Source organism: Crocuta crocuta, unplaced genomic scaffold, assembly GCF_008692635.1.
Source record: "Crocuta crocuta isolate KB4526 unplaced genomic scaffold, BGI_CrCroc_1.0 scaffold216, whole genome shotgun sequence".
Taxonomy (NCBI): Eukaryota; Metazoa; Chordata; class Mammalia; order Carnivora; family Hyaenidae; genus Crocuta; species Crocuta crocuta.
The window spans coordinates 3,880,079-3,890,967 of record NW_027531504.1 but is presented as its reverse complement, the minus strand read 5'-3'; the positions used below and the strand labels follow the sequence as shown (position 1 = coordinate 3,890,967).

General features: G+C 45.3%; 1 long non-coding RNA gene across 1 annotated transcript; it reads right to left on the bottom strand.

Annotated features, from left to right (window-relative positions):
- Nucleotides 1–269: 269 nt before the first annotated feature.
- Nucleotides 270–10,479, bottom strand: LOC144238448 (uncharacterized). Its single transcript, XR_013337123.1, has 3 exons — nucleotides 10,286–10,479; nucleotides 5,664–5,974; nucleotides 270–394 (listed from the first exon to the last, which is right to left on the bottom strand). It is a non-coding gene; the product is annotated as an uncharacterized LOC144238448 (long non-coding RNA).
- Nucleotides 10,480–10,889: the final 410 nt, after the last annotated feature.

Here is a 10,889-nt window from a genome sequence, read left to right as displayed (position 1 = left end):
TATTTTCTTCTGAGGTCCATAAAATTCTACAGAGATGCTTTCATTTCACTCTTACAGGCATCTCAAAAACTGAGACTTTCATCCTAATGGAAGACTGAATTATCCCTAACTCAGATTGCAAGCAAAATAAAAAAAGAAAACAGCATTTAGAGAAAAAGGTGATACACCGAGAAAAAATATTTTTATTCACTTTTATTTTTAAAAGCAAAACTTTGGCAGAATGAGGTCCAAATATTAGATTAAGAGGTAATNTTTAGAGAAAAAGGTGATACACCGAGAAAAAATATTTTTATTCACTTTTATTTTTAAAAGAAAAACTTTGGCAGAATGAGGTCCAAATATTAGATTAAGAGGTAGGAGGCAGTTTTTCCGGTAGGCCAAATGCTGGAAATACCTGTTGAAATAGACCAATTGATGGGAAATATGTATACAACTCAACCAACTTGGAAAAGATGTCATTTAACTTTATTCAATAGAGATAAACAATAGAAGACCTGGTAGATTCTCAATCTCTCAAAATTTTTATGAACAAACAAGGTAGAGTATTTAATTTCCTTGAAGGAAAAGGAAAACAGTTAAATTATGACTGCTTCTTTTTCTAGGATCCTTGTTACTTTGGAGCTCAAGTCATTTATTCTTATGTACAGACTTATTGTGTGCTGTGTGTGTTATGTTGTGTCCAAGAAGAAACAAAAGCAAAAGAGGTCCACTATGATTTGATATATATACATAAATGTATTATATTAATATATTAATATTAAATATATTATATTAAATAATATGTATATATTAGGGTCTCCTGGGTGGCTCAATCAGTTAAGTGTCCAACTCTTGATTTCAGTTCAGGTCATGATATCACAGCTCATGAGATTGAGCCCTGAGTGGGGTTCTGTGCTGACAGAGCAGATCCTGCTTGGGATTCTCTCTCTGCCCCTCCCCTACTCGTGCTCTCTCTCTCAAAATAAATTAACATTAAAATTATATATTAGATTATATATATCTATTCTATATTATTATTATTATTTTATAAAATATATAAAAATATATATTATATATAAATATATAATTATAAATTATATGTAAATTATAATTATATATAATATATATTTTATATATATATATAAATTATATATTAGATTTGGTCAAACCCTAATGTAGCCAAAGGTAAAGCCTGAGTTTTTCCCAGTGTCTTTCTGCACATCACATCACAGCCACTGCAGACAGGCAAATGAACAATCCTGCTGCTGATGTGGTAGAGCCCCTCCCCAAAAGATGTGGTGAGGGGCACCTGGGTGACTCAGTCAGTTAAGCGTCTGGCTTCGGCTCAGGTCATGATCTCATGGTTCGTAGGTTTGAGCCCCACATCAGACTCTGTGCTGACAGTTATCTCAGAGTCTGGAGCCTATTACAGATCCTCGGTCTCCCTCTCTCTTTCTCTGCCCCTCCCCCTCCTGCTCATGCTCTCTCTCTCTCTCTCTCTCTCTCTCTCTCAGAAATAAATAAAACATTTTAAAAAATATGTTTAAATGTAGTGAAAACCTCAAGACAAGGGAAGGCAACTTGGCTATGTGTGCAGATGCAATATTCGTCACGACTCTGTAACATAGACCACCCTTCAGACTGTATGTCACTATATATGGCAAACAAAGGAGCAAAAATTGTACAAAAGGCAATCCCCCCACACCCTGCTGCACCCAGGCCTTCATCCTTTTGGGATCTTATCCCTCTGTGTGACTCACCGCTACATTCTGTGGGGGCGTTGCCTGGGAGGCAGAGATGGCGTTTTACCTCCCTTGTCACCAAGCACGAACTTTGGGGCTCTGGGAGAGGCAACCTCACCTGGCACCAGTGGACCGCTTGGTCCCTAGGAGATTAGCCACCACACAGCACACCAGGGTGAGGGCCTCAGACCCACAAAGGAACCTGGTGAGGCCCAGGAACCAGCTCAGGGCTGAGGCCCAGGAACACCGCCCATCAGACTGGTAAGAACCTGTAGATCTGCCCCTAAGAGACAGAAGAGGAGCCTGATACCTTCCCAGAGGTGCCTGAGTAGTACCATAAGGAATGAAACTGCAACTCTAAGGCACCGGGCACTGGGCAGCAGGTTGGAGTCGCTGTGTGACTGTGTCTAAATGAGATGGACAGAGGAAAAGTTCTGAGCCTGACCAATGGGTCAAAGTGAGTATTGAGTCCTGATCTGTGGTTCCGGGGAAACCTCATATGGCTTACGACAGCGTCAGACTTCCTCAGAAGTCTGATCCAGGTCAGGGCTTGATACTGAATCCACCAATGCTAAGTAGTGCCTGAAATATCTCAGAGAGGAGAGTAGTTGGAAATGGATAAAGCAAGTGTGTGTCCTCTCCAAATTAGTCCCTTCCTTCCCCCCTTTTCCTCTCTTGTGGGTGAAAGTTGTCCATTAGGGAGAGGAAATGGGTGGAAAGCAGAGTAAATGATTCCCCTAGAGTGTATGTTGAGGAATTTCAAAAAGGGATATTCAGGAGATTACAGTGTGAAATTAACTCCCAGAAAGCTCTGGACATTCTATGAAATTGATTGGCCATCATTTGAGGTTGGCTGGCCCTCTGAGGTCTCACTTGATAAGGAACTAGTTGGCTGAGTGTTCAAGGTCATTGTGGAGGACCCAGGCCACTCCCAACCAATGTCTTTACATTGACCATTGGCAAGACCTGGCCCTACTCCGGCCACCTTGGCTAAAAGCCTGTGCTGAAGAGAACTGCAAAATTATGGTGGCTCAGGTCATGGCTTCCTCCAAATGCTGGCCAAAAACTGATAAACCCATACTGTCAGCAGAGCCTGAGGGGACCCCACCACCATATGCCACTATATCCCTCACTGCCACCTGTGCCTCCAGCCACCCCACCTACTGAAGCCTCACCCTGGAGCCTGCTCCTACTCCCGAGGCCTCACCGCCTCTAGCAACACCAGCCTCTCTGGATACGACTGGCTCACCTGGACCACTGGTCCTAACCCCATACACCCCTCCTGGAAGGTGATTAGAGATCAGGTCAGCGGAGATAGTCCCTCCCTGCAGCAACAGTGGGGACCCCTACAGGTGCCACTGAGGAAAGCTAGGAGACCTGTCTATTATGATCAGGAAGGCCAGATCTGAGGAAGCCAGCATGGTTTTGTGTACCAACCATTTTACCACTACGGACCTCCTAAACTGGAAGCACCATACTCCCTCCTATATGGAGAAGCCCCGGGCTATGATTGAATTAATGCCATGCATAATTCACACCCATAAATCTACTTGGATGGACTGTTGCCAACTCCACCTGATGCTCAAATTACCCAGGCAGCCCTAGGAGAATGGTCCAGCTGGGATGCTAGACACCCATGCTTATGCTCAGGCTCATTTCCCTGGGGAGGACCCCAAATGGGACCCAAATGACTCAAGTGTGGATGGAGGGCTCTCAAGTATTAACCAGTATCAGGAAGCCCTTCTAAATGGCATGAAGGAAGAGGCAGGAAAGGCCCAAATCTGTCAAAAGAAAGTCAGGTACCTTGGCTTTCACCTCTCACAAGGGCAGTGCTAACTCGGCCTGGAGAAAAAATAGGCCATTTGTTTGATCTCAGTCCTGTTGACCTGCCATGAGATTCAGGAGTTTCTTGAGGCTGCAGGCTTCTGTAGAATATGGATACCTAACTTCTCAGTTTTGCCAAAACCCCTTTATGAGGTCACAAAGCAGGGAGAGCAGGAACCTCTGATATGAGAACAAGTATAACAAAGGGCCTTTGAAGAGATCAAATGGGCTGTCACCAATGCACCTGGTCTGGGGCTTCCACACATGTCCATGCCCTTCTTCATGTACATTCATGAACTTACTGGCATCACGATGGGAGTCCTAACCAAGGTGTGGGGGTTAGGGCATTGCCCAGTGGCATATCTCTCCAAGCAGCTTGACTCTGTTGCCTAAGGCTGGCCACCCTGACTATAGGCACTTGCAGCCATGACCCTCTTAGTGTCTGAGGCTGACAAGTTAACTATGGAAGAAGAATTGACAGTCAGTGTGCCACATTCAGTATTGACATTAATGGAGTACAAGGGACAATACTGGCTAACCAACGTCTGGATGGTCAGATAATACATCTACCTGGAAGTAGTGTGGACCCTAAACCCTGCAACCCTACTGCCTGTCAGGCCAGGTCAACCAGATTATGACTGCATTGAAGTCATGAACGAGGTGTTCTCCAGCCGACCAGACTTGACGGACCAGTCTCTCAAGGACCCTGATGCTGAGTATTTCACCGATAATAGCAGTTTTGTGAAAGAGGGAGAACACCTTTGTAGGGTACTCTGTGGTGACCCTGAATTCTATCATTGAGGCCAAGCCCCTGCCAAAGGGGACTTTGGCATAGAACACGGAACTCATCATGCTAACCCAAGCCCTCCAGTTGGTGGCAGTGATACTTGTTAATATATACACAGACTCTAAGTATGTCTTCACCACCCTCCTACATGTGGCTTTATATAAAGAGCAAAGTCTAATATAAACTCAGGAGGAAAAGACTTAAAGTATGGTAAGGAAGTCTTTGAACTCTAAGACACTGTGTGGTCCCCTAAAGAGTGGCAGTCATGCATTGTTGGGGACATCAAAGGGGAGACACCATGGCTGCATGGGGAAACCATAAGGCAGACCAAGAGGCAAAGCTAGGAACTTCCAAAGGAACAGTGGAATCAGTGGCATTAAACACCACACTGTTCCCTAGTCCGCTGGCAGAATGGGACCCTAATTACTCACAACATGAGAGTACCTGGTTTAAGACTGGAAATGGAAGCTACCACCCAGGTGGATGGTGGAAATTTGAAGACAGCCGAGTAGCAATTCCTGAGGCCCTGGGTCCAGCTTTTGTCCAGCATCAGGAAAGCCATACTGTCCAGACAGCTCTGGAGACTATGTTAAGCCGACATCTCTACACCCACTGACTCTCCAGCATTGCCTGAGCAGTATGTGAGCAATGTGAAGTGTGTGCCCAGAATACCCCACGTCAGGGACCCAAGGCCACCCCTGGGGTGCAGAGTGTCAGGGGAGTCCCACTGAAAATATGATGGTGGATTTCTCTGATCTTCCCTGGGCCTGAGGCTGTAAATGCCTGTTGGTCTTTGCATGTGCTTTCTCAGGCTGGGTGGAAGCCTTCCCTACTTACATAGAAAAGGCACATGAAGTGGCCTAACTTCTAAAAATATCTTTCCTTGATTTGGAATCCCTATCACTATGGGATCAGATAACAGGTCAGTGTTCATGGCTGAGGTGGTGTGGCTGGTGGCAAAGAGGTTAAAGGTCACCTGGAAGTTACATACGGAATACTGACCCCAGAGCTCCAGGAAGATGGAATGAATGAACCAAACCCTGAAGCTTCAATTAAGTAAACTATGTCAGGAAACCCACCCACACTGGGACCAGGTGTTGCCAATTACCTTGTTAAGAATCAGGTGTAGCCCCACTAAGCAGATGGAGTTCTCCTGTTATGAAATCCTATAGGGGTGCCCTCCCCCCATTATCAATGGCATAAGTGGGGATCTAAACGAGATAGGCAATCTAACCCTAAGGCAACAAATGCAGGCTCTTGGCTCTACCCTAAGCACCTTGCACCACCTGGTTAGGAAGGGATTACCTGTGAATCTGACTACAGATGCTCACCCTTTTAAACCAGGAGATGCCGTTTGGGTAAAGGAGTGGAATGTCCAACCCCTAAAACCCCTCTGCAAGGGCCCATTCACTGTCACCTACTGCAGTAAAGGTAGTTAAGGTGGGTCCCTGGTTTCACCACAGCACAGCGAAGCCAGCATCTTGAAACTGGGAGTGCATTCCTGATCCATCAACACCATGCAAGCTGACCATGTGGAAGGAGCAATCTGCAACTCCAGAGGCTCTGGGAAACTGCAGCTCTGCGTTAGTCACTCCAGAAGTTGACTAATCTACGTAGGACAGAATCTTGAGGAATCGATGGTCTGGTGGGACAAATAGACTGTTCTTATTTTCTATATCTGTTTCCTTACTGTGATGCTGTCACCCTTGTTTCTTGCTGTTACTGTGATTCTTGCTTTACTTTTTGCCATAGGATTGGCAGAGGCTGCCCTGGCTGGCTGCAAGTGTGGTGAGAGATTTCTGCTAGTACCACCTTCCCTTTATGAACAGAATGATTCATTGGTATTGGTTGCTTCTAATCGGGACCCCTCTGTAGACCTAGATCCCTCATCACGCGACCCATGTATTTGCATAACCAAGTCAGGCCAGGGAGTCACTTGAACCTTACTATACCATAGCCACTTCTCATGCCCAGGGAAAGTCCTGGGGACCTGCAGACACAATAAGGCCACATATTCTATCTGCCAATGGGAGAGTCAATACACTTGCCTTAACCCACAGTACTCCCCCAGTGTAGATTGTTTAGAAGTCTGTTCCTACCAAGTTTCGGGAGTGGGGGATGTCTTAGTCAGCTAGACACAAATTACTAACCCAAACGACCAGTGTCAATGCTGTTTGATGTATGTGCGATTATAGGTGTTGGCCTAGAGGCATCTGTCATACGAAAAAAGTGGGCACTTGTCATAGAAGGCCCAAGGATTCTTTATATACTATGCAGATGCTTAGACTGGGAGCGGGAATACCGACTCAATGACAAATCATATGTGAGGAAAATGGTTTATGTGCCAGTACACCTGAGTTTTTATGCCCCAGCTGAAGCTGTGTTTCATGGGCTACTTGGAAAAAAGAAAGCACAACAGTGCTCCTTCAGAAGGGGGGGTGTTACATCAGGTTGTCAATCAAAGGCCTGTAACCCTGTTAATTTTACCATCACTAACCCAGGAGCTTCCAAATGACAATGGAGCACCTGAATTGGCATCCAGATCCATGGGCGAGGCAGAGACCCAGGGACAGTGCTATATTTCAAGAGAGTCACTACCACGCATCCAACCATGTCCATCGAGAAGTAGCCCTGCTCCCATTTCAGTCACAGCAAGGAATTTGTCTCTAGCCCTAGCAGAGACTATAGCCCAGACTCTGAAGATCTCTTCTTCCTATGTACGTAGGGGAATTAACATGGAAGTTCAATGGCCATGGGAGGCTGAGAATTAGATCCCCACAAGCCTTATAATGGAACAGAATATTCCAATCCTACCAGGGTTTGGCTCCTCAAAACCTCAATTATTGGGACAAACTGCCTTGCCCTGTGGGGAAGAAAGGTCACCATCTCTGTTGGAAGCTTAATGTGTTTAGGCTCAGCCTCCTAGGAAACACAGGGGTGGGGGTCCCCAGATCACTTTGAGCCCAGATCCTCACCCCTTGTCTAACTTCTCTTACCTCCAAGAGGCCTCAGACAATGTCGATGCAGCCGTTGAATGGCAGGCCCCAAGGTGGACTATACTGGATATGTGGGTGGACAGCCTATATAGTACTTCCCTCAGGCTGGTCAGGGTCACGTGTGCTGGGAACTATTTATCCATCTTTCTTCCTGCTCCCACTTGCCAGAGAGGAGGATTTGGGAGTCCAAGTGTATGGGGACAGGGAGACTCAAAGGAAACAATGTGCCCTACAAATTGGCAAATGGAGGGGCGCCTGGGTGGCTTAGTGGGTTAAGCGTCCGACTTTCGCTTAGGTCATGATCTCGCGGTTCGTGGGTTCGAGCCCCGCATCGGGCTCTGTGCTGACTCCCAGCTCAGAGCCTGGAGCCTGTTTCAGTCTGTGACTCCCTCTCTCTCTGACCCTCCCCTGCTCATGCTGTCTCTCTCTCTCTCCTAGAAATAAATAAAACATTAAAAAAAATTAAAAAAAAAATTGGCAAATGGAAAGATGATAAGTGACTCCCAAATGTATAATCCAATATTATGGCCCTACCACCGGGGCAGAAGATGGGTCCTGGGGTTACCACACTCCAATTTACATGCTAAGCCACATAATCAGACTGTACACAGTTGTAGACATTATAACCAATGAAAGTGCCAGAGCTTTTAACTTACTAGCCAAGTAGCAAACCAAAATGCACAATAGTATCTATCAAAATTGCTTGGCCTTAGATTACTTGCTTGCTTCTAAAGGAGGACTTTGTGGAAAGTTTAACCTGAGCAACTGCTGCCTACAGATAGATGATGAAGGAAAAGTCATAGAGAAGATCATAGATCGAGTGAGAAAGGTTGCTCATGTCTCAGTCCAGACCTGGAAAGGTTAGGACCCTGGGGAGTTATTGGAGGATAGTTTTCAACTCTCTGGGGATTCAAAACCCTCCTAACTATTATCCTCTTGATTCTGGGGCTTGCTTAATCCTACCTTGCCTACCTCCCCTGGTTATACAGTCTGTCTCCAACCTCATTGAGGTAATGGTCAAAAGGAAAACAGTCATGCATGTGATGATGTTTTGGAAATATAAACCTCTAAACCAAGATGATGCTCTTTGACCCAAACTAGGAGGTCTGAGCATCAAAGTGGGGAATGTAATAGAGCTTCTCCCTAAGGAATGTGGTAAAAACCTCAAGACAAGGGAAGGTAACCTGACTATGTGCAAGTGCATGACCTTCCTCATGACTGTAACATAGACCATCCATTCAGAATGTATGTTACCATATATGGGAGACAAAGAGGCATAATTGTACAAAAGGCAACCCCCCGCTGTGCTCGGGGCTCAGCCTTTTGGGGTCTTAACCTGCTGAGCCCGTGCTGGCACAAATAAAGTTGCTTCCTGGAAAGAAAAGCCTCAGCGTCCCAACTCCCTGTGTGTGATGCACCGCTACACCGAGATGGAATGATGGACGGCTATATGGATGGACACCTGATGCTAACATTCAGTGATAGCAGGTGCCCTACAGTGTTAGGTCGGTTGCTGAGAGGAATAAGTTATGTATTAACTTCTTTCTAATAATAATGGCTATTTCACACTGCATGTATGTCCAGTAACTGCAAAGTTAACCCACTGTGTTGCTTGGGGATATATTCTAAATGGCAATATATAATGGTTAGTACCTGGCACATAGTAGGGATACAACATTGGTCAAACATAAATCTAAACCAAAGCCTTAAAACTGCTCCTAGCCTTTGGGATCTGAATGCTTGCAATTAGAGCTGGGATTGTCTGTGTTTATGTTAATTTGAGCGATGTTCTTGCCTGGTAGGCCAAATGTTGTAAATTTAAGGGTGTGACCTGAGATCTGATGGAGAACTGTTTCTTTTAACCTTAGGCTAGTGCAATGCCAATAAGGATAAACAAAAACATTGGATTTGATTACAGTCTTTTGTATTCATGATGGGGGAAGAAAAGGCCAGTGGGTTAGGGAGAAAAACAATTAACTGAACTAGCTGGTTTTAGCAGAGCAGCTGATAGACTGTGTTGCTCCAAGCTATGTGTACCCCGGGGCCCTCCATTTTGCGACACCAGGCTAAGGATTGCATTAGTTTCCCAATGCGGCTGTAACAAGTTACCACAAACTTAGTGGTTAAAACAAAACACATTTATTCTCTTACAATTCTGGAGGAATTGTAAGCACTCCAAAACCAGTCTCACTGGGTGAAAATAGAGGGATATACAGAGCTGGTTCCTTCTGGAATTTCTGAGGAGACAACTGGTTTCCCTGCTTTTTTCAGCATCTGATGGCTGTGTGTATTCCTTGGCTTTGGGCCCCTTCTTTCATCTTCGAAACACATCATCCAGTCTCTGCTGCCCGCTTCATGCTACCTTCTGCTCTAATAAGGACCCTCGTGATTACATCAGACCTTCAGATAATCGAAGATGATCTCCCACATGCCCAGAGACTTAAATTAATTACACCTGCTAGGTCCTTTTTGCCCTGTCAGGTAACGTATTTCCAGGTCCTGGGGATTAGCATATGGACATCTTGGAGGGCCATTGTCAGCTTATCTCAAGATTTAGCCACAAGTCTAACTGATAGACTTCCTGTTTAAATAGACGATGCAAATTTCAGATCAAAACCAAATATTGAACTAACAAATGCCCTTTTAAGTGTAAATAAGGCATGTTGCTTTGATTCTCTCAGCCAGCAGTTTCTCAACCTATTTTTCTTCTACAGGACAAGGTAGTGTGCCTGAATTTCTCATCAATAAAGATTGCTCACTCCCCATCTCCACAATATTCTGTGGCTGAGAACCACTGTTTTTAGGCATTTGGAGGTCTACAGAGAATGCTGGGATTAGTACTTTCCTAACTTTTGTGGTGAGGATTCTCTCCTGGTCCCCTTTGTGGTCCCCTGTTGACCTGAGTACATGCATTTATTAACAATCATGCTTGACAAACTCAGAGGAAATTTACTTACCTTTATCAGCATTAAAATGTCCGCACATCCTGCATTCTCCTGACTGGCTTCATTTCCTTTCTCAAGCTCAGCCAACGCAAAATAAAATCAGCTCCTAGGTTTTTACAGTCGTTCGTTGTGCTCATCAGGGCTATCATTGCCAGTGGGTGGGTGAAAATTGGGAGCAAGGGGATAGTGGGCTGGGCTCAGCATGATTCATTCCCCTGGTTTGTTTGGCGCCTGATGTCATCACAAAGACCAGCATTCTATTATATTTCCTATATTAGATAGGGGCAGATCGCCAGCTGGGAGCAGCTTGCCCTTTGCCCCTGCGATAGAGCCAAGTAAAGTTTGACTTGCCAATCTTGTGCCTCATCAGAACATCCATGGGCAGAGACTTTCTCTCCTTAATTAGAATCTGTCTTAGCGGATGTGCCAGGCCCTGGGAGCCCAAAGATGTTCCTACACAGCAATTTTCTTTCTCTCCCTCTTTTTTTAGTTTGGCACCACCTTGTCAACAGGTGTGATCAACAGTAAGGAAACATGCAGTGCCAGTGCTCCCATTCTGGTCCAGCATGAGAACCCACTACTGAAAAGATGGCACTCATAGCATTAGGCAGGCTGC